We start from the raw sequence: 27,870 nt of genomic DNA, 5'->3' as shown, positions 1-27,870 counted from the left end.
GTTGTGCTGCTTTTTTGTTTCATTATTTATCCTCTGTTTTACATGCATTGTTCTTTTTGGTGTATTCATATTAGTTTCACTGTTTTAGATGTTAACTGGAATTCCACTCCACGAGTTTGCACTGCTATATGAAGATTGGTGTTAATGATTAATGGTGTCAGCCAGCCTGTCTCCTTAAGTAAAATCAATTTGTGGTCTTCTAGTTGATACAGAGGAGCACACCAATTTACTGTCAATGAAACTGCAGGCAAAATCTCAGGATTAATGTTGTAGTTCGGCAAATCCTCAGACTCAGATGCACCAAAAACAGAGACCAGTTCTTCTAGTGTAATCATCTTTCAACTAGAGAAAAATCAAATCACCAGCTGACAAAGTGGCAGTTCCAAAATGACAAAGAAGGTAGATGATGCATCATCCGCTAATGCGCTGGACTGGATTCTTCTGCTGCAGATTTCATACAATGGATAACATCTTATGAAACTACAACTATAATTTTTGTTTTCAAGTTTCCCCTTTTATGGTTCAATCAATTGGGGTTTAGGCATCATGAAGGTTTCCACGTCCTATCCCAATTGTGGAAAACTTTAAGAGGGATATCAGTTGGATTGAACCAGATAACCAGATAACTAAATGATCAAGAAATCATTAAGGAAACAACAAAATCATATAATTAAGCATTCTCAAACAAGATAACAACCACCGGGAATAATATTGATTGGATTAGTAAATTAAGGAAAATTTTATTAATCCTGGCTAAGATTGCAAACAGAGTTTCAAATCTAGACATTTTAACCATGTGTATAAATAAAATATGATCAATGAAGTCGCAGAACCTGATTACTGCTATAATCACAAGAATATGGAATATATGAAGACAAGGGCAACATATCATACAATTTATTCAACATCATAAAGTTAAAGGCAAGCTTTCTAATATGCAGGACAAGCATACATTATCACAAATTCAAGAATGCTGCTTCAACTAATGAATTATTCTCCAATGTTGAAAACCTTAGGGATGAGAGATCAAATCTGGTATATTAATTCAGAGAGATACAAAAACAATGAAATTGCAGATCCAAGCAAACTAATCGATCCTCTCTGACATAAATCGAAACAAAATAATCTATCTCCCTCTGGTAGAACAATTTCCTAAGATCTCAAAATCAAACTTTTGTGGAAACTAATTAGAATAAAATGAATAGAAGACAAAATCTGAAAAATAGAAGATGAAGACCAACAGCTAAGCTCACCTTCAAGCCTTAGAGTGACCAACACCTTCGGCAAGAAAATGTCGCTCCAAACCCTACTGCAGAAAAAGCATCAGAGAAATAGAATAAAAAAAAAAAACAAATAGAAGACTTGAAAAACATCAGCTTTAAACCTCTCTTTCAAGCTTCAGAGAACGAAGCACCTTCGACCAACACCTTCTTCTTCGGTCTTCTGAAACTATACCGTGAGAAAAAAAAAAAAACTCAGAGAAACTAAAAGAAAAGTTGAACAAGAACATCAAGAACAACAAACTTCAACTCACCTTTAAGAGTCGAAGATTGTTTGCATGCTGTCGAGAGAGAAGATAGAGAAGACTGTTTGAGAGAAATGTTGCTGTTCGATTGTCATTTTGTCAAACGTGAATCCGCTCATTCAACCCCTTTTATACGTAGGGTTCATTCCACTCATTCACTCAAAACCCAAGACTCAACTCATTCACGTTTTTACCCTATATTTTGAAATGGCTGGATTCATGAACTGCCCCATGTTTTCCAACCAAACAAGGTCAAAAAACCGATTCATGAATCCAGGGATTTGAAATCCTTGGATTCACACAACCAAACAGGCCCTAAGAGAATCAATTCAAATGGGATCAAGAAAGGGTTTCTTGAAATTTTGGTTATGGGCTATTGGGGGGGGGGGTGGTGGTGGTTTGTGATATGGGCAATGATGAGATGATTTTTATGAATACCTATGGTCAATGTAGAATGACTTAGTAATCACATACATAATGGTTAGGTTCTATGGGAAAAGTGTTAAGTTTCAATGGTTATCAAGTTGTAGGTATAGTGTATTTGTCTCAATCTGTCACTCACTTATCGCACTGTATTCAGGATAGAGATTAAACAATATATTATGGTGTACAAGCCTCCTGCTTTTGCAAGGGATATATCATACTATCAGACTATCATAGTACTCTTATAAAAGCACGAACTCAATAGCCATGGCTGGATTTTTACTTCCTAAAATGCCCTCAGTCATTAACTAAATAGATATTTATAATTAATTATGTCTAAAATCGTAAATTCCCAATTTATAATTTAAATAATACCTTTTATCATAAATAGTATTTACTAAGCTGATCAACTTTCCCATTAGTAACTTAATACTTTATCTCCTAATTTAAGGAGTCCCAAAATAATTAATTAATAACATTCTATTAGGAAAATGACTAATGTAACTTGAAAGTAAAATCTCTTCACTTTCCTTGTCCTTTTGTTTACTGTCCCAGACTCCCATTAGTAATTGAATATTTTAATATTATACTATGATATAATTTGTAAGATTGTAAGATATTGTGCTCCATTCAATTTGTATTTGTATCATTGGAAAACAATTATTAAATTATATAAAAAAAAGATTAAAACTTTAATATGCTCTTTGTATTTTTTCTGGATTTTCAGTTAAACCACTTTTCATATTCTAAAAGAGTTGTTACCATCCTACATCCAACTCCTACTGAAAAAAGGCCCCTCATTTCTCTAATCAATCTCTAATAAATGCATCTCTTTATATACTAAAAGAATATCTATTACTTGCTTTTTTTTCTCCCTAGAAAAAATGGTTCTCCCTCTCTTCATTGAATTATTAATGGATAAAGCTCTTTATATTCCTTTTCTACAAACAAAAAATATACAAAAACTAATTGTCTTCTAAAAGAAGCCTATGTAGAGTATCCTTAGGCTGAGACCGGACTCTATAAGGCAGTGATGTTAGACTTCTGCTGAGCATATTCCTTTCATCAATCATTCTATGAAACAGATCAATTGAAAGTGTTCTGTACCCCTGGCAGGCATAGCCAATTAGCATAATATTCCAAGATAAAACACCGTTGTCTTTATAGTTGTCAAACTGGGTCCTTGCATATGCCATCCTTCCACACCTCATATGTATGTCTAAGAGTGCATTTGGCAGGAAACCCTCAAATCCAACTCCTCTCCTTGACGCATGAGGATGAATCTCCTTTCCACACATCAAGGCTCCAATCCTAGAAAATATGGAAAAAGCAGCAATCAGTGTAACTGAATTAGGTTTTACACTGAATCTCATTTGCCGAAAGAAGTTCAAGGCCTTCAAGCTCCGGTTGTTTATTGGAAATCCAAAGATGATTGATGTCCAAGATATCACATTCTTCTCAGGCATCCGTTTGAAGACCTCCAAAGTCCAAAGCCTTATCGATGCAACCACATTTGGAATACATATCAATAAGGGTTTATTTCTCTGATTCCTTTTGTAAATTTATGGCTTCCAATGGAATTCTTCATCAATCCTCCTGTGTTGATACTCCTCAACAAAATGAGGTTGTAAAAAATAAAAATAGACACTTATTGGAGGTCGCCTGTTCTCTTTTATGTGAAATGAAGGTTCCTAAATCCTTTTGGGCCTTCTTTGTGAGGAATTGACCTTACGTTTCAGACATGATGCATGCCAAGTTTGATATGGTTGCTCCTAGTTTAGCCCCTTCTTCACCTTTAAGGTCTCCGAGTAGGCCAGTTTACTATGTATAGAGCCCTTCAGGGGATTCTCATGATGGGGACAAGTCCTCGTCGATGTAGGCAACTCCTATGTATGATCTCAACCCAATGGAGTTGTCCTCCCTATCAATCGTATGGGCGTCACTCTAGGGCTTTTTCTGTGGGTCAATTTTATGGGGCATTGGGTTTTCTTCGGGACTAAAGGGTAAGTAAAAGAGAAATGATCAGGGTTGGCTTTAGTGCAATATGATTCAAGAAGAGGGGCCTTATAATTCTGCAGAAGGGGGGTGGGGGTGGGGGAGGGATAGGGAGAGCGAGAGGGAGCAAGAGCGAGAGAAGGAGTTATTTTGAGAACGACAAAGTGAGTCCAACTTGTTTTGCAAGCCGCCTCCTCAAGCAAGAAAATCAAATTTGCTTGTTTCCTGAGGATGAAAAAACGACCCAAATTGCAAAATGCATTTGGTCTTTCTTTCGTTCTCTGAAAACAATATTACACCCAAAACAGTTCCTTGGCCTGTTACCAAAATGTGTCCTAACTGATTAGACTGACTTTGACACTAAAAGATGAAATAAATCATAAAACTATTCTGCCCCTATAATTTAAGTTGGGCAGAATTTACATAATTGGACCAATTATACTTGTTGGGAATGGCGACAGCATTGGTGCAGTTTCTATTTTGGAGAAGAAGCCTTGGTGCACAAGTTGCATACATTTCTATTTTGGAGAAGTTTCTATTATGGAGATGCTGCCATGGTGCATGAGTTTTGGAGCTGCAGCCTGGAGCTTCCTTTTTGGATACTTTCTATTTTGGTTACTTTATATTTTTCTTATTGCTTGGTTGACAAGTAATCTCTCTAGGCTTGTTTCTTTTTAAGTAGATTTGGCAGATTCAATGTAATGTGTAATTTTCTTTTTTCCTATAACTCAGTTTAGGAAATTTTCCTAGACTAAGACTTGATTTTACATTATAAATAAAGTACCAGGGGAGAGCCAACATATACATAAAAGCTCTCTCCCTCTTCTCTTCTTCTCCTTCTTCTCCTTCTTCATTCTTCATCTATTCTTCTTTTCATTCTGAGTTTCCTTTCAGTCCCTAGGCTGACTATAGGTGCTGAAATTCTAACATGGTATCAGAGCGGGTTTAATCAGCATAGAGACTGCTTCTTCTTTCTTAATCTTGATCAATTTTCTCTGTTTTTCCTCTCTACTTGGTGCATGGCCACCCCTTACTGCATTAATGATATATTATATCTTTCTTCACAGTTCATGAAATCATCTATGTACCCGCTATTACCAATACTGCAGAATCCAGAGACCAGTTAAGCTTTTTTTATACACAGGAGGACCTGTTGAACTTGCTATAGCCCTGCGCCAGCCTAAACAACATCTATTTTTCTATCCATTGACTCCACTTTGGTTCTCTGGATTAATCTATTGCTTAGTTTTAAATTTTTTTTTTATGTGAATTTTCTTCAACTGCTATTACTCTTTAATTGGTAACCTCAAGCCATACCCCCATTGGTGTTATTGTTGCTACTAGACTGCTTCTATATGGTTTCCTACAAGGTGTTATCTTTGTTGCTCTATGTTTGCTACTAACCTATCTATCAAAACCAACTCCAATCTATTATTCTTCTGGTGTATATGATGTGATCTTGATATTGCCATTGTTTTGCTGCCTTCATACTCTAGTGTGATACTAGGCACTACTTATATTGCTGCCCTTGTTTTATTGAATTGTTCGCTTTGGAAAATTCTGTTGATGCCATATGAATTCTGCTATCAGCCACACTACTACTGCCCAGTTCTGTTCAATTTTTCTGCTCTGAAAAATTTCTGTTGGTACCGTATTGCTTCTTCATTGCTACCATTGATTATTTCGGGTGATACAACACTTGAAAATTTTTGTTTACATGGTAATGTTGTCTTTCTTACTTGAATCGACTGCAGCCCCGTTTTCTCCCTGGTTCTCTATCTAGTAGAATAGACTTCAATGGTGTATTCTTTTGGTGGATGGAATATTATATTAATGATCACTAGTTCTGCAATAATTTCCTCTGAGTTAATTTGCTACATTTTGGATCTTTGGGACATACTATTGGTTATGGTTCTTGCCCTGATATTGTTGGTGCTTCCTTTACTGCTAAGTGGTTTACTATTTTTGCTACTGTCCCGTTTGAGTTGATGTTGGTGTTCATAATTTTCTACTGTAATGATTGGAAGTTCTTGTACTTGGATTCTCCATTTGAGTTGATGTTAGTGGTTCATAATTTTCTATTGTAATGATTGGAAGTTTCATTAACACGGTTCCTTCAAGTACCCAAGTGGTTCCTCAGTTCAGATTTTGAGATATTGGTAATTTGCGGTTGTCCACGTGTAATGCTACACATGAGGGGGAGATTGGAGCCTTGGTCTATGGCTCCTCAGGTCTTTTGAAGAGTATTATTTGTGAAAATCTTTATCATCCTAAGATGGTATTCTACAGTAACACCCATCTACTTGGTTGCTTTTTATCTATCTACTTGAAGATGATATTATATACCTTTTACCTATCTAGTTTGCAGTAACCCATAATGTCTTTTATTTACCTACTTAGTCCATAGCATGGAGAAACATTTCGGCGAATTTTGCCCAAAACATGGCGAAATTCGCCCAGTTTGACAGAGGGCGAAAGAAAAATTGAAGCGAAACAATTTTTTCCAAAATTCGCCGGAATATCGCTGGAGCGAATTGGCAAAATACTAGAGAATATTGCCAGAAATTCCGAAGCTCCATTGATCCATGCTCTTTTACCTCCATTATTACTTGTTATTTGCCATCACAGACAGAATATGAAAACAAAACCCAATAAAATTCAAACAAAGAGGGAAAATGAAACGTTTTAGTCAATATTTCCCAAGAAGAAGAAATCGATGTTGGAGCAAGGAGGACAGAAGGATTAGCAGATCCACCACATAAGTAGCAAGAGAAATAACAAACAGAGAGTTGAACAAATAAAATGTTGAAATTATTGAGAAGAAGAGACCCACGACCAAACTCCTTGATCACAAATAAAATGTTGAAAAAGTGAAATGATTTTTTCCTCTATCGTAGAATCGTGGACAAGGGAAGGAGAAGAAGCCCTAAAAAGCCTTGACCTTGATCTACAACGAAGGATTCACGAAACCACCAAATCCTTCAAATAATACCATGTTAGGTTTTGTGATTAAATTTATTGATTTTGATTCCCCCAACGTGGTTTCATGATTAAATTTATTGATTTTGATTTCCCCACTTGACACACATGTCGATTAAAAAGCATTCCCCTCCCATGATTTGGTGTCACGTCAATGGCTTTTTAAATTTTTTTTACTTCACTTGGATTACCGATTTTGTCCTTCATCTTTTGCATGGCTGCACAAATGTGCTCTGAACCATCGCTGTAAATGATAAATCTCGGCAAAGTTTGCTGGTTTGCCATCCAGCAAACCGGTAAACTTAGCCAAAACTTCACACCTTGGTCCATAGTAACTTATACTACCTTTTAACTACCTACCTAGTCCGTAGTAACCTATAGGTCCTATACTACCTTTATCTACCTACTTGGTCTGTAGTAACCCATACTACCTTACCTACTTGATCCAAAGTAACCTATACTACCTTTTACCGACCTACTTGGTCCACATTATCCAATACTACCTTTTACCTACCCATTCTTTTACCTATTACTTTGCCTTTTTACAAAAGGTTATGTGTGAATATTGGAGCTGCAAATTTTATTTGTTAGTGTGGAAATTCTCCTCTACAATCGGCATTATTTGGATGGTGCCTTTAATATTTTTATACTTATGGATTGCTGTGTTCTCATTATTGGATGGATCGTTCGATATTAAGAATTAAAGTTTAAAGTTTTGGGTTTTTTTGTTTTTTTTTTTAATTTTTAATTTTTAATTTTTAATTTTTAAGTTGATTGGTTATCTCCTGGGTGAAGTTCTCTCAGTGTTTATTGGTGTCTGCTGTTGTTACACGATTGAAGATTGGTATTGCCTTTCAAGTTTATTCTTATTGTCCAAGCTGAAGTTTTTTTTATGTATACTCTAGTTTGAGGGGGAGTTGAGAATTGTGACAACATTGGTGCACAAGTTTCTATTTTGAAGTAGTTTCTATTCTAGAGAAGCCTTGGTGCACTAGTTGCGCAAGTTTCTATTTTGGTGAAGTTTCTATTATGGAGATGCTGCCTTAGTGCACAAGTTTTGGAGTTATAGCCTGGGGTTTCCTTTTTGGGTACTTTCTATTTTAGCTACTTTTTATTTTGGTTACTTTCTATTTTTCTTATTGCTTGGTTGACAAGTAATCTACCTAGGCCAGTTTCCTTTTTAGTAGTTTTGACAGATTCTATGCAATATGTAATTTTCTTTTTGTTGTAACCCAGCTTAGGAAAATTTCCTAATCTAAGACTTGATTTTATATTATAAATAAAGTACCAGGGGAGAGCCAACATATACATACAAGCTCTCTCCCTCTTCTCATCTTCTCCTTCTTCTTCATACTTCTGCTGTTTTTCTTTTCTTTCTGAATTTCTTTTCAGTCCCTAGGCTGATTACGGGTACTGAAATTCTAACAGAACTAATTAATTAACCCATTTTCATACGTGGCCCAGATTATCAACTCTTAGGCCCAACACCTGCATCTATCAACCCTAGGTTAATTTTAGAGGAAAATAGCCCAATCAGTGAGAGTTGGATTGCATCAGGTCAACGGCAAAATGTAGAGAATCAAAGGACCAAAGTCCAAATTATAAAAAAAAGAAAAAAAGGAAAAAAGAAAAGAAAAGAAAAAGTAGTGAGAGAGAGAGAAGAAACACTCAACAGCTTAATGCTTCAATCATAAGCCATACAAAACCATTGAGTTTGAACAACTCGTAAAACTTGTTGCTGGAACACATGAATCTCCAGAGAACCTTTAACCTAGGAATTAGGAAATCTTTTGGATAGGATATGTGTATTAAGAAGGTGGCTAAAGATGTTCTAGGTGAATCAAAAGGAAAGACTCATTCTTATAGAGAGACGTGGTGGTGGGATAGTGAGGTTCAAGTTGCCATTAGGAATAAAAAAGCTAGTTTTAAGGCATGGCAAAGAACTAAAGATGTTGAGGATCTTCATAGGTATAGGTTGGATAGAAATGAAGCTAAGAAAATTGCAGGAAAAGCAAGGGAAAGGAAATATGAAGAGTTGTATAATAAATTGGGCACAAAGGAAGGGGAAAAATCTATTTATAAGATAGCTAAGATGAGGGATAGGAAGAGTAGAGATCTTGACCATGTTAGATGTATTAAAAATGGAGATGGTAAAGTATTAGTTTGTGAGGAGGATATTAAGAAAAGATGGGAAACCTATTTCTCTAGTTTACTAAATGAGCATTCTTCAAGCACTTATGTTTCGGACGATTACACTTTTCACCAAGGCACCAAGGTCCGAACTTATATACGTAGAATTTCGATGTCCGAAGTAAAAGAAGCTTTAAGGAGGATGAAACTCGGCAAGACACAAGGTCCGATGAAATCCCAATTGAAGTATGGAAGAGCTTAGGAACCCATGGACTAGTTTGGTTGACTAAGTTGTTTAATAAGATTATGAGCACAGGGAAAATGCCAGATGATTGGAGGAGAAGTGTTGTGGTTCCAATTTACAAAAATAAAGGAGATATTCAAAGTTGTAATAACTATAGGGGCATTAAATTGATGAGCCATACGATGAAATTATGGGAGAGAATAATTGAAACCCGTTGAGACACTTAACTACGATTACGGAGAACCAATTTGGGTTTATGCGGAAGATCTACAACGGAGGCTATTTACTTAATTAGGAGACTTATGGAAAGGTATAGAGAATGTAGGAAAGATCTTCATATGGTATTTATTGACCTAGAAAAAGCTTATGATAGAGTCCTTAGAGCGTTAATTTGGCAAGTACTAGAGAAAAGAAGTGTTGCAAGTAAATATATAGATATAGTTAAGGATATGTATGATGGTTCGGTGACTAGTGTTAGAACAGTGGGGGACAAAGTAATGAATTCCCGATAACAGTTGGGCTACATCAAGGGTCAACTTTAAGCCCATATCTATTTGCACGGTAATGGATGAATTAACCAAAGACATTCAAGATGAGGTCCCCCGGTGTATGCTTTTGCGGATGATATTGTGTTGATTGATGAGACCCAAGTGGGGATTAATACCAAATTAGAATCATGGAGATTAACTTTGGAATCAAAAGGCTTTAAACTTAGTAGATTGAAGACAGAATATTTAGTTTGTAACTTTAGTCATGATCGGCCGGATGATGAGGTGGTGATACTTGACGATAAAGAGATTTCTCGAGTGATTGTTTTAGGTACCTAGGTTCAATCATAAGTAAAAGAGGTGATTTGGAAGATGAGGTTTCCCAAAGAATTAAAATAGGGTGGATGAAGTGGAGAGGTGCGTCCGGGGTCTTATGTGATCGGCGTATTCCATTAAAGCTTAAAGGAAAATTTTATAGGACCGTTGTTCGACCAGCTATGATGTACGGTGCGAGTGTTGGGCTGTTAAAAGAATCATATAGATAAACCGGAGCAGAAATGAGGATGCTAAGATGGATGAGTGGCAAAACTAGGATGGATAAGATAAGAAACGATCATATTAGAGTTGGCGGGAGTTGCTCTCATAAGGATAAGCAGAGAAAGTCGCTGAGGTGGCACGGCCACGCTCAACGGAGACCTATAAATGCTCCTACGGAGAAGTGATATAATCCATATTGAAGGAACTAGAAGAGCTAGGGGTAGACCTAAGATAACCTTAGGAGAAGTGGTGAGAAAGGATATGTATAGCTTAGGCCTTGGATCTAGCATGGCCTCGAATAGAACTGATTGGAGGGCAAGAATCCATGTAGCCGACCCCATTTAGTTGGGACAAGGCTTATTGTTGTTGTTGTTGTTGTTTTGGATAGGAAAACTGGGTCAACTCTGTGGGCTGGAGAGAAGTATTATGCTGGGTTCTTATGGATTGGATGCATTGTGTGGCAGTAAGAAGGCACAATAATGAGGTAAGATCTGGCTGGAAGATCTGCATTTCCTGCACTGTATCTCTGTTGCTCCTGCAGGCATTGGATGCACTGTGTGGCCATAAGTAGGCACAATAATGAGGTAAGATCTGGCTGGAAGATCTGCATTTCCTGCACTGTATCTCTGTTGCCCCTGCAGGCATTATCATATCCATCGCTTGGAGAGAGGTTGGGGGGGTGGGTAACGTATGTGGATACTGCACCTTGCACCTTGCACCTTGGGGGACTTAGAATTGGCCTTTAAGTACTGGGATGAAATGGTTAATAGAGGAATAATGCCAACTGTCTCCATGTTTATGGGAGGCAGGGAAGCCGAAGCAGATGGTTTGATCAAGTTAGAATAACCAGGAAAGTGTCCCTGCAGTAGTATCTTTGCTGGTGATCCTGAAATTCAGAATTATATGCTTGAGATAGTATTTAGTCTTCAGTCAAAATCTCTGAGTCCTCACAATAATTCACGAGTTAGACACTTCTGATTCGATTTTTCAGTCACTTCGAAATAAAAAGGGGGGGGGGGGAAGAAAAGATGCGGGGAGCGAAATGCATTTGTTGTTTGTTTAAGAAACAATTAATTTGGTCTGTGTTTCGGTAAGGCTGCTTCATATCTCATACGTCGGCACAAAACTCAGAACCAGATTGAAGATCCATCTCCACCTTCTCTCTTTCAAAACTAACACTGTTAGACAGAGGCGGCTTTGCTTTGAGATGAGAAGGAAGTTAGAAGGAAATGGAAATAAAGGTGGTGATGGAGAAGCAACATGCGTAATGGAGGATATTTTGGCAGTGGTGTGGGTTATAACTATGAGGTTTATTGTTCATCTTTTTATTTACAGTATAATGGGGGTTATGAAAGCATTTGAGTGATGAGATCATCACTTGAGAGCTTTAATGGTCATGGAAGGAATGTGGTTGTAATTGTCTTTCACTATGTAGGGGGATGTTTTGAAATTTCACAAAAAAGGGGTACTAGATGTAATTGCTTTCAAAACCAGTGGGTTTAGATGTAATTTTCCCTAAATTTAAATTGACCTTTGTTAGAGAGGAAATGTAAATCCTCAACAAAGGCCTTTATTAGACTGGATAAGACGAACTCTGTACACAAAAAGGGAAACAGGAAACTATTAGAGTTACCTATACCATCTGAACCTTGTCTAGTAGTTTCCCCTGCTACTGAACTTTAGATAGTCAGAAACTCGGAAGAACTTTATAGTGGCTGCTACTCTGTTGTCTAATCCAGAGAAGAATGTTTTACTGGCATAAACACATAATGGAGATGGAATCTTCCAGCACATCAATTGGTAAGAGACATCTCTTGTCCTAGCCTACGTTTTTTTTTTTTTTGGTAATATGTCCTAGCCTACTTGTTTGACAAATGTGCAAGTGCACGGAATCAAACCGAGTGATACAAAATGAGTAGAGATCGTTCCTCAGAGACCAATTCGAAACCCAAATTACGTACCAATATTCACTTCTCTTATAATTATTTAGCCAATCAATACTAATTAATCGATGAGTTGTAAATTAAACTATTTTTATTTGAAGCAATGTAATTAGCAAATCAAGTGGCAGAAATATCAGAGTTTTGATTTAACCAATTATTTCCAAGGATAACAATCTAATTCAATAACACAATTCAATCAATCCCTTTTCCTGTCGGCAGAATTCCCTTAAGTAGACACTTACACCTATTACAGTAATAAAGTCCCTAGTTTGCTCAAAACCATCTTATTAGTGATGAATCAGATGTAATTTGGCAAACAACATGAAATTTTATGGAAAACCTGGCAAAGCCGAATAGGCCACCTAGAACTATGACGCACTAGGTGTAACAACTCACCATTCAATTCCCCTTGAGAACATGCAAATTCTTCACAATTAAGTACATAAAAACACATTAAAGATTGATAAAGTGGTGATCAGTGACCCCAAAGCATTAAAACGAGAAAGAGAGCACAAGAATTGAAACTTATGAATTGTATAAAAAAATAAATCAGTCATCCATGAAAAAAAGGGATCCATCTACAACTTTGAGTGAAGAAATTTAGAACACGGCTATTGAAAATGTGTTTTCTTGTTTTCTTGTTTTGTTTTGTTTTGTTTTTTTGTTTTTTTTTGTTTTTTTTTGTTTTTTTGTTTTTTGTTTTTTTTTAGAAAATAAGGTTTTCAAAAGAAATTGAGAATGAAAACTTCACAAATGAAGATCCTGCGATTCACTTCAAGGCCATGGTCCAAGCTTTCCTTTTCTTCTTCCTCTTTCTCCTCCCCTGCTACAGTGGTGGGTATCTGTTGAATGTAAAGAACTGGCCGTCAAAGTATATTGTTCACAAGACCCCAATAGGGTATTTATAGTTATAACCTAGTTAAGTCCTATACCAAGTAGGAAAAGGAAATATAAAACAAATAGAAATAAAACTCTAGACTTATTAGGAAACATAATCCTATTCTAATTAGAAAACCTCAGTCCATGTTTTCAACACTCCCCCTCAAGTTTGAGCATAGATATTTATCATGCCTAACTTGTTCATAATGTAATTGAATACCTTCGTGCTTAAGCTCTTTGTAAGCACATCAACCCGTTGCTCGTTTGAAGTAACAAAGGTGATATGGATCAACCCAGCTTCAACCTTCTCTTTGATGAAATGTTTGTTAATCTCCACATGCTTAGTCCTATCATGTTGTACTGGTTATGAGCTATGCTAATTGCTGACTTACTATCTGAGTATAACTGTATAGGAACCTCCAAATCTGTCCCAACCTCTTGAAGCAACCCTTTAAGCTATAGTACCTCACAAATGCCTTGAGCAATCGCCCTAAACTCGGCCTTGGACCGCGCAACCACAACCTGTTTCTTGCTTCTCCAAGTGACAAGGTTACCTCCCACATACGCACAATACCCTGAGGTAGACCTCCTATCATCTGGACATCCTGCCTAGTCTGCATCTGTATATGCCTCAATCTTCAAATGTCCATGAGCTGAAATTAAAATTCCTTTTCCTGGAGTAGTCTTTAAGTATCTCAAGATCCGATATACTGCATCCAAGTGTGAGGAGTAGGGATCATGCATATACTGGCTAACAAGACCAACTACAAATGTGATGTTAGGTCTAGTGTGAGATAGATAGATCAACTTTTCCACTAATTTTTGATACCTTATCTTGTCAACTGGTTCTCCTTCCTTTGCCTTTAAGGGTAGGTTAGGCTCAATAGGAGTCTCAGCAGGCTTACATCCTAGCATCCCAGTTTCCTTAAGAAGATCCAATGTATACTTCCTCTGGGATAGAGATACACCGCTAGTAGAATGTGCCAACTCTAAACCTAGGAAATATCTAAGTTTTCCCATGTCTTTGATCTCAAATTCAGTTCCCAAAAAAGTCTTCAATGCTGAAATCTCATCTTCACTACTGCTTGTGATCACAATATCATCCACATATACTAAAAGTATAGTAGTGTGGGAACCATCTCTTTTAATAAACAAAGTGTGGTTTGCATTGCTCTGCTTATAGCCATTAGATATCATTGCCTTATAGAACCTTCTAAACCACGTTCTTGGGGATTGCTTCAACCCATATAAAGCCCTCTTTAACTTGCACATTTTCCTATAAGTCTCTGTAGTAGAATACCTAGGTGGTATATCCATATATACTTCTTTTTGGAGTTCTCCATGCAAAAAAGCATTCTTCACATCTAATTGTTGTAAATTCCATTCTTTATTAATTGCACATGAAATAATAGTACGAACTGTGTTCATCTTGGCAACAGGGGCAAATGTCTCCTGGTAATCAACGCCATAAGTCTGAGTGAAGCCTTTGGCCACCAATCTTGCCTTGTACCTTTCAACAGTCCCATCTACCTTGTGCTTGATCACAAACACCCATTTGCACCTAACAATCTGCTTTCCTATGGGCAAAGTCATTAAGTCCCACATTTTGTTTTTTTCTTCTTCCAGAGCTTGCATTTCCTCATCCATAGCTTCTTTTCAGTTTGAGTGAGATAATACCTCCGCCCAGAACCAAAACTTTTAACCGGCTTGGTTCCAGAAGGGGTTTCGTTGCTTTCTTTGATAGGTCTTTAGAGGTCTAGTCTCCCCCTGTATATCATCCACCAGCTGTTCCTGTCCGGTCATTCCATCTTCTGAAGGAGGATCATCTGCAGGAATCTCAGGAGAAATATTGAAAGGAGGAATCAACACTGAAACCTCTTCACTAAAACTCTCCCCCTAAAGAGGTGTAGGGGGAAAATAAGAAATTTGTTCCTGGAACACAACATCCATAGAGACAAAAAAACGACGAGAACTAGGATGATAACACTTATACCCCTTTTGTGTAGGAGGATAACCCAAGAAAATGCACTTTAACCACGAGGATTTAACTTTCCATGAACATGGTGGTTCTGAACAAAGGCAACACATCCAAAAACTTTAGGTGACACTGTAAAGGCTGCTGTCCCTAAAAGAACCTTAAGGGGACAACATTGGTCTAAGACTCGGGAAGGCATTTGATTAATTAGATATGCCGCAGTAAGAAAGGCATCACCCCAAAACTGAAGAGGCACATGCATAGTAAACATGAGGGAACGTGCTACCTCAAGTAGATGTCTATTCTTGCGTTCGACAACCCCATTTTGAGGCAGAGTGTCGACGCAACTAGTTTGGTGTATGCTGTCATGGTTTGCTAAGTAGGTAGGGAATGCACCACCCACGTACTCAGTTCCTTTATCCGTACGAAGGATTTTGACCGTCGCCCCAAATTGAGTCCTAGTCATATTATGAAAATTTTGAAAGCACGAGAAAACGTCACTTTTTTGATGAAGTAAACCCATGTTGTCTTAATACAACAGTCAATAAAGGTAACAAACCATCCATTTATGACCAGATACAGACACGGTCCGAGAAGGACCCCACACATTAGAGTGAATGACTGAAAAAGGGATTTTATTACGATTATTTGAAATAGGATAAACATGCCTGGTCTGTTTGGCCAAAATACATGCCTCACAATAAAAATCATTCAAATTACACCTTTTAATCAGATTAGGAAATAACTTGGGCAAAATAGGTAAAGAAATGTGGCCAAGACGATTATGCCACTGCAATAAGGTAAAAAAGTACAGGAGAGGTGGAACTAGAGACCGTAGAAAGAGCTGATGGGGACCCATCCATTAAGTAGAGCCCCCCTTTCTGTTTACCAATCGTAAGCCCTGTTTCTAGGTCTTGAAACACAATGAGAAGGAAAGAAAGTTATTTTGCAGTTCATATCACAAGTAAGGCTACTAATAGATAAAAGATTAGCCGAAAACTTAGGAATATGCAAGACATTAAATAAGGTAAGAGAAGACGAACATATAATAGATCCTTACCCAGAGATAGGGGAGAGAGACCCATCAGCCGTTCAAACATCCTGAGCAATAGGGACAGATGAATAAGTATGAAACAAAGTAGATGAGCCTGTCATGGTCGGTTGCCCCAGAATCGATTACCCAGGAGGGATAAGTCAAATTGATATTGTGACAACCAAAAATACCTGTGGGGAATTGTGGATCAACAAAGGGAACAATGACAAAGGCTATACTCGCACTGGAAGTTGGTACTGGAGAAGATGAGTCAAGTCTGGACATCAATTGGCGAAGGTGCTGGAGCTCATTTGAGGAAAGAGGTGTTGGAGTACTCAGGGTGTCACAATTGGCTTGATTTGCAAATGCTTGATTGCTGCCCTTGATTCCATTCCTACCTCCTCCACAGGAATCTATTGGACATCCTTGCAACTTCCAACACTTGTCCTTTGTATGACGCTCTTTTCCACAATACTCACACTTTCCTTGGAGGGCAAAAATCACCGAACTAGATTTATTATTGCCATAACCAACCACTAATGCATATCTATCAGATGTCTGAGTGTGTACCATAGATGTCCTTCGACTGTCCTCTGTATCTACCATGGCATAGGCTAGAGCTAGAGAAGGGAAAGGCTCTCTAGAAATGATCTGTGCACGAATTTGATCAAATTTTATATTCAATCTTGCCAAAAAATCATAAACTCTCTGTTTATCTTCCCATTGTTGACAGGCAATAGCATCTTCAACATTCTTTGGTGTAAATTTCCCATAAAAATCTAAAGTCTGATAGTATCCCCGAAGAGTGTTATAGTACTGAGAAAGAGTAAGGTTCTTCTGCTGTAATTGATTGATTTTTTGTCTAATTTCAAAGCACTGTGCATCATTGCCGACTCTGGAGTATGTATCTTTAGCAACTTTCCAAATAGTTGTCGCATCAGAAAGGAGGAGATAACTCTCTGCTATGCTAGATTCAATGGAGTGATGAGAAAATCCATGACCAAGCATTCATCTGTATACCACTTAGAAAGTTGCAGATCAGAGGTGTGGAAGGTTTTGTAGAAGTCCCATCAAGATGTCCAGTAAGACCATGAGCACCAACAGCAAGGGAAACTGAACGAGACCATCTAAGATAATTTGTCCCATTAAGTTTCACAGTGGTCATCTCAAGTGGAGAAAACTCACGATCCATCTGAATGGAAGACATGGGAAACTCTTCAGATGTACCAGATAAGGGAAGATATGGGATCAGCCATCATCGCAAGGAGAAATCATTCAAATTTACAAATAGGTCCCCTGAATTTTTTTCAAAATTATGAAAAAGCCCCTAAAAGTGTTTGAAATTGCAGAAAAGTCACTTTTTTTGAAATTACGAAAAAGTCTCTGAAATTGTTTGAAATTGCAGAAAAGTCTCTGAACTTTTTCAAAAGTACAAAACAGTCCCTGAAATTGTTTGAAATTGCAGAAAAGTCCCTGAACTATTCAATTTTGCGAGACAGCCCCAGTACTATTCGAACTTACAAAAGGCCGCCCAGGGGTGAATCGAAGGAAATTCAGAATGTTTGCTGCATGTATAAAGGTTCAGAATCTGGAGGAGAACAACAGCAGTGAACAGGAGGCTGACCTTAAACTGGAGGATAACAGCAGCAGTAGCGACAACAGCATCGACAACGACTCCTCCTCTGACTTGGTTTACGGATTGAGAAAGCCATTGTTGAATTCGAGAGTGAGTTCTTTGTCAAGAAGTTCTTCTTGACTGATTCATGGGAAGAAGATCGAGGACCCTGACAGCTTAGACCGTATTGAGAAGGCTTTGTTGGAAGAAATTCACAATCTTCTCTGCAACTCAGCTTTGTCTTTGTGGCTGCTCCGTTATTCCTCTCTTCAAATCTGCAACTCAGCTTTGTCCTTTGTGGCTGCTCCGTTAGTCCTCTCTTCAAACCAAGTCTCTTCGAGCCGGAAGAAGAAAAAAGTAAAAAAAAAGAAGGAAGCGGCAGCGGTAGCGGAAATCAAGAGAAAGTTTCTCTAGTTCTCTCTTTCTTCCCTAATCCAAATTAGGCTCTTGATACCATGTTGAATGTAAAGAACTACCCATCAAAGTATATTATTCACAAGACCCGAATAGGGTATTTATAGTTACAACCTAGTTAAATCCTATACTAAGTAGGAAAAGGAAATATAAAACAATTAGAAATAAAACTCTAGACTTATTAGGAAACATAATCCTATTCTAATTAGAAAACCTCAGTCCATGTTTTCAGCAGTATCTCAGCCGTGGTATGTGATTTTGTTTCTTTTTTTATATCTAATCATGGAAAAGGAAAGAGAGAGAGCCCATAAAGGAAAGGAGAGACATGAGTGGGTAGGTTGCTTATGTTTGGGTGGTTTTAGGATTTAAGAGAGAGAAGTGAAGGATTCGTGAGGGAAAGTAACATGGCTTCTTTTTTTTTTTTGCTTAATTAATTTATGGGAAGGTGGGGGCCTGTGCAAATTTGGATTTCCTTTCTTGAGATGAGAATCCAATTAGGAGTGTAACAGCATGACTTTCCTTGTTTGAAAATGATATGGTAATTCCAAGCCTTGGACGATTCTCAACCAAAATCTAGTCTTCCTTGCCGATGAGCCCTTGCATATTTCCAATATTACACAACTAGTTCTCAGTTCCAGAATTTTGCCGATAATTTCAGAATGAATTGCTGAACAATTCAGAGAAATCTTTGAAATTTAATTACAAGCTTTAGAAATCATCAAATCAATATGGAATCACCAAATTGGGGTTAAATAACTCAATTTTGACTAAAATAAGATAATTCCACTCTGAAATTCTGTGAAATTGATATATGGAAAATAAAACTATCACTACTATTCAGAAAGCATACGTGCTGAACAAGGAATGATGCTTTTGTACGCATTGTGGCAGTAATAATTTGTTGATCATGACCCCCTATAGCTAGAAGCAACAATAAGTTGGAGCCATGAACGTCCATGAATTCTTCAGCTTAAGACCATAAATTCCTGATTCTAGGGAAACCAAAATTACTAATATTTGTATTTAGAAGATTATTTAGTGCCCTACAAACCCAGCTGGTTTTAATTCATAACTGCACAATCTCTTAGAGAACTAAGGTCTTGATAGGTGGTAAAAGAAGTCAAAGAACTATGGTATGATCCATGAGCATGATAAACAGTGGTTTAAACCGGTCATTATGCACGAGGCGATTAATGTGTTGGAGAGGGTCCACAAGGGGGGAAAAAGAAAAAAAAAAAAAACAAACAAAAAAAAAAACCCACCAAAAAAATCCCCCTTAAAAAAAACCCCCCCCCCCCCCCAAATACCCAAAAAACCACCCCCCACCCCCCCCCCCCAACAAAGCAAAGCGGGCCCCCCGCGCAGCCCGTCCCCCCCGCCCCACGGCGCGGCCCGAAGTTTTTCCCTGAGGTACAAGGCCCAACTCAACTAAGGAGCCTGGACGCCTAGATGATGCCTTGTTATCTAGGCTTCAAACCTACGCAAGACCAGATTTCTGATTGTGCTTGGTGCCTTTGTCTTTTGATCATATTCTTGGTTCACCTTCTGCTTGATCAGTTGAGGCTACTCAGTTAGACATGACAGTTATTTTTGTTGGTGAAGTTTCCTGGTCGTCCTTTAAAGACCTTGATGTGTTTCTGTGCCTCTTTGCTGATTTTTCTTTTGTGATTTTGTACCATTGTTACTAGAAATCAGCAGTTGAAAATTCTGGAAAGCATAGGAAATCCAAGTTTTTATGATTTCTTTCCTTCATTTTGAATGACATTGCCATTTGGATGGCGTATCATGCAGGGAATGCTGTCTTGTGCTCTTTCTCAGGCGACATTTCTTTCAGCGGTTAATGCCTGAGCTACAGTGTGGCCAGTGGAGCGATGTCATGTGAGCAGGATAAGTTCCAGATTTTTTATGGATTGTATAGAAGAGTGCTGTTTGCCTTGTTGAGGGTATTATGAACGTATAAAATGAAATGGAATTTGCTTTGTGTGCTAAATCATGAGCTGTCTGGTGAAACAGAATGGTTGATGCCTGTTCTTTTGGATGTAATTTCATTATGTCAAGAATTTAAATTTCCTGTGTATAGGTTACCCCCTTCCACTATATATACAAGCTGCAGCTCCAAAAAAGAAAAACTTATAAAGCCAGGATATGACCAAACTGAATACATGATTATCTTCTGTTTTAAATTGGTTTTTATATGCCAATAGTTGAGATACCATTGTCTGAACAGAACTCATCTTGTTACCATTGTGAAGTTTTCTTCTGAATTTCCAGTGATGTCAAAGTGTTGATTGCTGGTGCCTGTGATTCTAGACTCCTGCAAATGTCAATTTGATGGCCTTGAGTCACTTCAGGGGTTCTCTAGCTGCTAGTTGAAAATTATATTGTTGAACCATGGACTGACCACAAAGCCTAAAAACTACCGTAATTTAATTGAGCCATGACTATCTTCCATAAAAGCAACATACGTATAACCATGTTGAAAAGTACCAAGGGTTTTAAGATGTGTTAATTTCAAACCATGTGAAGTCCTTCATTTTAATCACGAATTTTGTATCTAATTCACAATTGTCATTCTGTGAAGTTTTCGCAATCGTGAGTCCAGATCCTTTACCCCTAATCTGCCCATGCCTTCATCTTCTTATACTCACATGAGTGTGAGTCTCACACTGCTTGGCTTGACATGGACAGACCTGTGATTGTGGGTCCCACTATCTCGTGTGAGTGTATAAGCATAAAGGCATTGGCAGGTTTAGAGGGCATGTGATTTGAATCTCCCTTTGACTCTAAACTCTCTACGCCTTAGAGGTTTCGAAATGGATGTTATGTTATCTTGGGTTTTTAATTCATTATGTTTTTATCAATTAGACAAGAGACATGGATCGATTTCAATATTCTATCAAGGCTGCGTTTGTTTGCTGGAATAAAGGTGGGGTGAGAAAATTCTTGAAAATAGTATAGATTTCTTATTTTTCCCTTAAATCCCAAAATTGTAGATGGTTTGGTTGCTTGGGGTAGAAAAGTGAGAGACAAGCTTCCTTGAATCAAGGAAACTTGTTTGGTGAGGTGGTAGCCCAACTTTTCCACCCCAAGACTTTTTAAAACTACACAAATTTGGTCGGAATTGTGGAAAAGTTTGGAAAAGTAAAAAGTGGAATCCACCACTATCACTTTTCCACAAAATCCTTTCCTTTCATTTCTTTCTCTCTCACTCCATACAAATGGGCCCATATGTTTTTTTTTCCCATCCCAACGCAAACAACGGCAAAAACAATCAAATTAATTTCCTACGAGCTAATTCATGGATATGGGGACTCTCTCCCGGCTTTGAAAGGTCGGAGAGGCGGTGAAAGCTCTAGCGTGAGGGGAATCATACAGCAAAGCACGAAGCACAACCAATTGGCTTTTCATGTGGAAAGAGTGAGATCTGGGGCACAGCGGCCTGCACAAAGCGAATGTGAAACCTAAACCCTTGCAAACATGGATTTCAACCACGACCGCTTCCACCACCCACCCACACACCACACCCTCCCCACGGCGAATAACCCCGGGGGTGCAGTGTCCCCCCATCGGCTAGTTTGGAGGGAGTTAGGATCATTCTTCAACGGCCCGATCTATGCTACGTTGCCTCAACAACTCGGTATGGATTCTTTCTTTAAAAAAAAAAAAAAAAAAAAAAAAACAAAACAAACCACTCCTTTACTCTCCACCACCGCCTGTGAGCGATGTCTTAAAGTTTCTAAACCTCCAGCTAACTATTGGTCTTGTCCCATTATTATTTTGCATTTACAACCCACCAACCGGCACACCAACCAACGCACCTTTCTTCCATTGTACTTATCCTATGTGGGGTTGTTTTATCTCCAACCGAGAACCCACCGTAAGGTTCGATCTTCTTTTCTATCCGAGTTACCTTTGTTCCTTGACACGCCACCACCGCCTGTGAGCGACGAGCCTTACCGCCCGAGCAGATGGGGGGCGGCTCTTCCCCAGAACCACGGAAGGATCCCGAAGGCCCCACCGCGGGATGGCTTGGGGAACCCCAAACGGAGGACATGGCCCACAGCGGGCCACACGTGGACATCGAACCAAGAAAACGGGCGCGACACCCCAACGCGGACTATGGCAGCCCGGGGCCCCCCCTCACTGGAGCAGCCCTCGGAGGGAGCATCTCTGAGCTCTGGAGAGATCTGGGAGCTTTATCTATCCTCCCCTCAGGACGTGATAACATCAAAATTATTTTTGCCTCAACTGAAGCTCGCAGCAGGGTCATCGCTCTCTCCCCCTGGTGGGTGGGAGACTACCTCATTCATCTCTCCATGACCCCTTTCCCTGACAACCGAAAAAAAGCGAAGCTCCCACCTATTGCTATTTGGACTCAACTCAGAGATATTAGACCCGATTGTATGTATGGTGATCAACTCTTCAATGCTGCCTCAAAGCTAGGTTGTGTTCTGGACGCTCAACTCAACTCCTCAGAACTTGGGTTACCACCCAACTCAGCTAGGTTGAAGATTCACCTAGACATTAATTCTCCTATCAAGCTCACTGTCCCCATAAAAAATGTGAGTGGAGAGACCTTCTGCCTCAAAGTCTTACATGAAGCACTCTTTATATGTTCAAACTGTGGAAAGATATCCCATGAAGCTGACTTCTGTGCTCTCTATGAAAGTAACCCCAATACCCCCCCCTCTAAATCAGCAGGGACCTGGTCCACCTAATGGCTACTTTCAAGCTTTAATCAGTCCAATTCGGAATTTCATGACAAGTTACTCGAAAGTCTTCAACAGTGGTACCTCTTCATCAAATAACCCAACCCCAAATACCCCTGGTTTTGTGCATCCTACCACTGATGGAGGACCCACATTACTTCTTGAAGATGACATCCTCAAAAGTTTACTTAACAGCCCATTCAAAAGTTTTGACTCCTTCCAACAAGAGTTAACAGCTGGGTGTCATGCGGATAATATTCCACGAGTCATGGCTCCACCTTTTTCAACCTCAAACCATCACAATCTAAACATCTTGGAAGCCACCATAAAAGCACCAATGCCCATGATGGATAACCACGAGGAGGCCTTGGTAACCAACAGCACACCCATCCCTATTAACAATTGGCCACCGTCTAATGAGGTTGCTGCGGGACTAGAAGGATTTGAAAGGATGGATCTCTCCAAAGAAAATAGCCAACTCGGAGAAGAAAGGAACTGTGTAGAAAGAGACATGCCAGTTCTGCCAGATAAAGCATCCCTTGGTGAAAATGGAAATGGGATCGGCAATCATGCGATGAAAACTCAATCAGGGGCTCCCTTGGGTACAGCTTTAGGAACGAACTGCAACCCTATGATCTCTCTTAGAGGTGAGGTTGCATCATCTCTCAGGAACAACAATGAGAAGGTTGGGGAGGGCTCAACACCTCTGACCGAAAAACAAGACAAAGGAAAAAAAGTGGTCGAAGTAGATGACTTTTTGATTGAAATAAAAAAGAAGGAACTTGCACATAAAATTGGTGCACCTGAGGCAAGGGTAGATGAGACTCCGGCTGATGAACATCAAAAGGACAGCTCGAACCAACATCCTAATTTGGAAGGCCTGAACATCCTTAATGATCCTGTTGTCATTTCACTACTGAAACAACTGAAGGGAAAAAGCTCTGAAAATATTATGGGACAACAGATCTTCAATATCCAGTCGGTTAAAATCTTCAATGGAAGGGCTGACGCCAAAGCTTCTGATGATCGGGCCACGGAGACTCAACCTGGTAGGGGTTCGGGGACCGTCGGAGGAGAAACTGTTGCCGTTGGTGAGGAGGAAGAGCGAAGCTGGCCCAACAGGAAACGGACTCGTTTGACACCACCTGAGGATGACCAAACTACACCCCTTGAATCATTTCGTTTTGCTTTGAACTCTCTACTTCTGAAAACTTCTGAACCGATTGCACACTTTGCCATATTCTGGGAAGAGATGAAGGCACGTTACATCAGGATTTTCAGGCACCCAGTAAATGATCCTTTCTTTCCTCCTACAAGGCAGACGGAGAATGCGGCACCGGCACCGATTGCCCCCCAGGTTTTCCCCTACCACAGATATAGTGACTTTTTTGATCTTTGCATCATCTATTTTATTTCTCTTTGGGCAGTAATTTTTCTTTGGTTCAACAAGCTATCTGCTAAACCTAGGAACCGCTTTTCTGCCTAACTTTGTTATTACCTTTGTTGCCTTTTGACATGATTTGAGTTTAACTGTCATGAATTTCTTCTTCCTTTCTATATTATATGTCTAATTGTGAAAACCTTGCTGTCTCTTGCTCTCTCTCTGTGCCTTAATTTTTCCTTCCTGTTTTTCCTGAATCATCCACACCTTGTGCTGCTCCATTGTGAAAAAAAAAGAGAAGAAAGAAAAAACAAAATCATGAAACTGCTTTCTTGGAATATTAGGGGAGTGAACGGAAAGCTCTCTCTTCAATGTCTGAAGAAAACCTTAACAAAACAAAAACCTCAGGTTGTGTTCCTGTGTGACACCAAATGTACCAACCATTTAAACCTGGTAAGCAAGCACAACTCTTTGTTCAAGGATCTCTCCCTTGTTGGGTTCTCAAACAGCCTTGGAACCAAGGGACTTAAGGGAGGGCTGATGGTTCTTGCCCATAAGGACTTCCCAGTCTCCCTTGTCCTTGCGGACAACCATACCTTGATTATCACGGGACCAAGCCCTCCCCTTGGACTGCAATCTTCATCTACGCCCCACCTACTTACTCTGAAAGAGTAGCCTTCTGGAAAAACCTGGACTCTATACTCACCTCCATTGACATGCCACTCATGATTACTGGAGACTACAATGAGGTGATTTCTGCTGACAACAAAATTGGAGGCTCCTTCAAGCCCACCCCGGCTCTGTCTTCTTTCCTGGATATGGTAAACTCTCATTCCCGTTGGAGATCCACGCCCCAGGATCCTACTACACTTGGACTAACCGACGGAAGCCACCTAACCTCATCAAGGAAAAACTGGACCATCTGTTTGTGAACCCTGGTTGGATTGCACTTTTTCCTTCAACCCTTGTCCGTAGACTACCCGCGGCCTGCTCTAACCATAACCCATTGATTATTTCGACGGCGGATTCTAAACAGTTGGGGAAGAAACTCTTTCACTACCAATTAGCATGGCATCTACACCCAAATTTCCTGAGAGATGTCTCTTCGAACTGGGAGGCAAACAATGGCCAACCCTTGACAACCAAATTGGCTATCCTAGCCAGATTCCTGTCATCCTGGAATATCTCCTCTTTTGGTAAGGTGAATGAACTCTTTGATCGATTGACGATTGAAATTGATCTCTTGGAATCTAGCCCCTCTCCTGATGTAGAAATGATCAAGGAAAAAAAGGAACTTCTTTCCTGGGCACTAGATGCGGAAGAATATTTGGTTCCAAAAATCTAGATGCCAGTACATCTCTGCGGGGGATAGGAATACCAAATTCTATCACCTCAATTCCAAAATAAACAATCATGTGAGGAAGATTGAATCCATCGACCATGATGGAACCACCCTAACTTAGCCACACCTCATCGCTTCCGCCTTTGCTCACCATATGCAGAACCTGTTCTCCACATCTAATCCACTTGACACCTCTTTCATCCAAAGCCTTTTTCCACCACTGACAAACACGGAAGCCTTGGCCCCCCTAACCCAAATACCAACTCTGGAGGAGATTAAAAGGGTGGTTTTCTCTCTTGGCTCCTACAAAGCTCCGGGCTGTGATGGTTTCAATGCTTTCTTTTTCCAAAAAAACTGGAATGTTGTGTTCCAAGATGTGCAAAACTTTGTGACTTCATTCTTCACTGAAGGAATCCTACCTTGGGGAACAAACCACACACTTCTGTGCTTTATACCCAAAAAGAGAATGCTCGAACTGTTTCGGATTTCAGGCCCATCAGCCTGTGCAATGTTACATACAAAACCCTTGCTAAAACATTGGCCTTGAGATTAAAACCTCTCCTCAACCAGTTCATTTCTCCCTTACAAGGGGCTTTTGTACCAAAGAGACAAATCACTGAAAACATCTTCCTAGCCCAAGAAATCTTTCACTTTATGAAAAGAACTAGGGTAAGGCTGGTTTTGCAGCTCTGAAACTGGACATGTCCAAAGCCTATGACCGAGTGGAATGGAAAGTTATAAGTGATCTATTTTCTTTTCTAGGGTTTAACCATTCTTGGAGCGACCTTGTTTCAAAGCTTATGAATTCGGCAACTTTCTCAGGCAAATTAAATGGAAGGCCTTATCAATGGTTCTCAGGAACAAGGGGTATTAGACAAGGTTGCCCTCTTAGCCCCTATCTCTTCCTCCTTGTGATGGAAATCCTTTCCAGAATCCTTAATGAGTACAGGACTCTCAATATGTTCAAAGGAATCAAAATTGCAAAAGACGCACCGGAAATATCCCACCTCTTCCTCGCGGATGACACGTTCTTGTTCCGCAGAGCACAAAGGAGGATGTCCTTACTCTTAAGGCTGCTCTGGAGCTCTTCTCAGACATCACAGGTCAAGAGATAAACTTACAAAAGAGTGGAGCTTTCTTCAGTCGAAATGTCGACCAAGAGCACAAAACCCAAATCCTGTCAATCTTGGGAATCCCTGAAATGAAAAAGGATGCTTTATATCTAGGAACTAACCTTTTCCTTGGTAGATCCAAAGCTAAAAACCTTAGATTCATTATCACCAAGATAAAGGACCGATTTGCATCTTGGAAAGCTGCCACCCTCTCCTTTGCCGGAAGAGAAGTCCTCATTAAATCAGTCCTACAACCCTTATCCCTATACCATATGCAATGTTTCAGGTTCCCAAAAGCTATTTTCAAACAAATAGATTCCCTCTGCCAAAGCTTTTGGAAAGGAAATCCTTCAAGGAAAAAACAGCTGACCCTCATCTCGTGGGACAAATGTTGCACACCAAAGCATCTAGGGGGCCTGGGTTTCAAGAAAACTGAGGACATCAACAAAGCTTTACTTCTAAAGCAAGGGTGGAAACTCCTGAGTGAGCCATATTCTCTCTGGGCTTCTACTATTAAGGCCAAATATTTTCCCAAATCTAGCTTGTTCAACCCCAAGCTGAAATCCGGAAATGGCTCTTGGACCTGGCAAAGTATTCACAGCATCACCCCTGAGCTGAAGAATATGATCACCAAACACGTAGGAAATGGTGTGGACACCTCCTTTTGGTACGATCCGTGGCTCCCAAATGGAAAGAGTGTAAATGAAGTATACCCCAATTCTAATATTTGGGTCCACACAACCACTGTAGCCCAAATGTCATCTTACACCTCATCAAACAGGGAGTACCTCTCAAACTTTAATATTCCTCATTTCCCATTTCCATACTTAAATCTTAGTCAATCACGGGACACTTGGATATCCCGCATTTCCACCAATGGTGAATTTTCCGCCAAATTGGCAGGAAAGGCATTGATGAAAATAAAGCATGAAACAATGCCCACTGAATTCACAAATTGGTGGAAAATGTTCTGGAAACTCCCTATTCACCCTAAACTTAAAACCTTTTTGGCGTCTACTGAATGCAGGGCTACCAGTTAGAGCTACAATTTAGCAATGGACTGAAATACACGATCTTTGTGAACTGTGCGGCGATAAGACAGAGACTCTCTGGCATATTTTCATCTCATGTGAATGGACAAAGAGA

The 27,870-nt window shown here is 39.4% G+C and overlaps 1 protein-coding gene across 2 annotated transcripts in view; it reads left to right on the top strand.

Moving 5' to 3' along the window:
* Positions 1-20,639, top strand: part of AUG1 (HAUS augmin-like complex subunit) — a 34,388-nt gene extending 13,749 nt beyond the window's left edge. Inside the window, exon 7 of one of the 2 annotated variants that reach the window (XM_089150829.1) lies at positions 19,972-20,639. The gene's annotated coding sequence lies outside the window, so the exon portion shown is untranslated. Of the gene's footprint in view, positions 1-247; positions 2,319-19,971 lie in introns of those variants that run through there. The other variant, XM_089150830.1, reaches the window with a different exon arrangement.
* Positions 20,640-27,870: the final 7,231 nt, after the last annotated feature.

This window comes from Hakea prostrata, chromosome 3, assembly GCF_041222555.1.
Source record: "Hakea prostrata isolate BN-2017 chromosome 3, UWA_Hpros_2, whole genome shotgun sequence".
Classification (NCBI taxonomy): Eukaryota; Viridiplantae; Streptophyta; class Magnoliopsida; order Proteales; family Proteaceae; genus Hakea; species Hakea prostrata.
The sequence above is the reverse complement of the archived record's forward strand: the minus strand, read 5'-3'. Positions and strand labels throughout refer to the sequence as shown.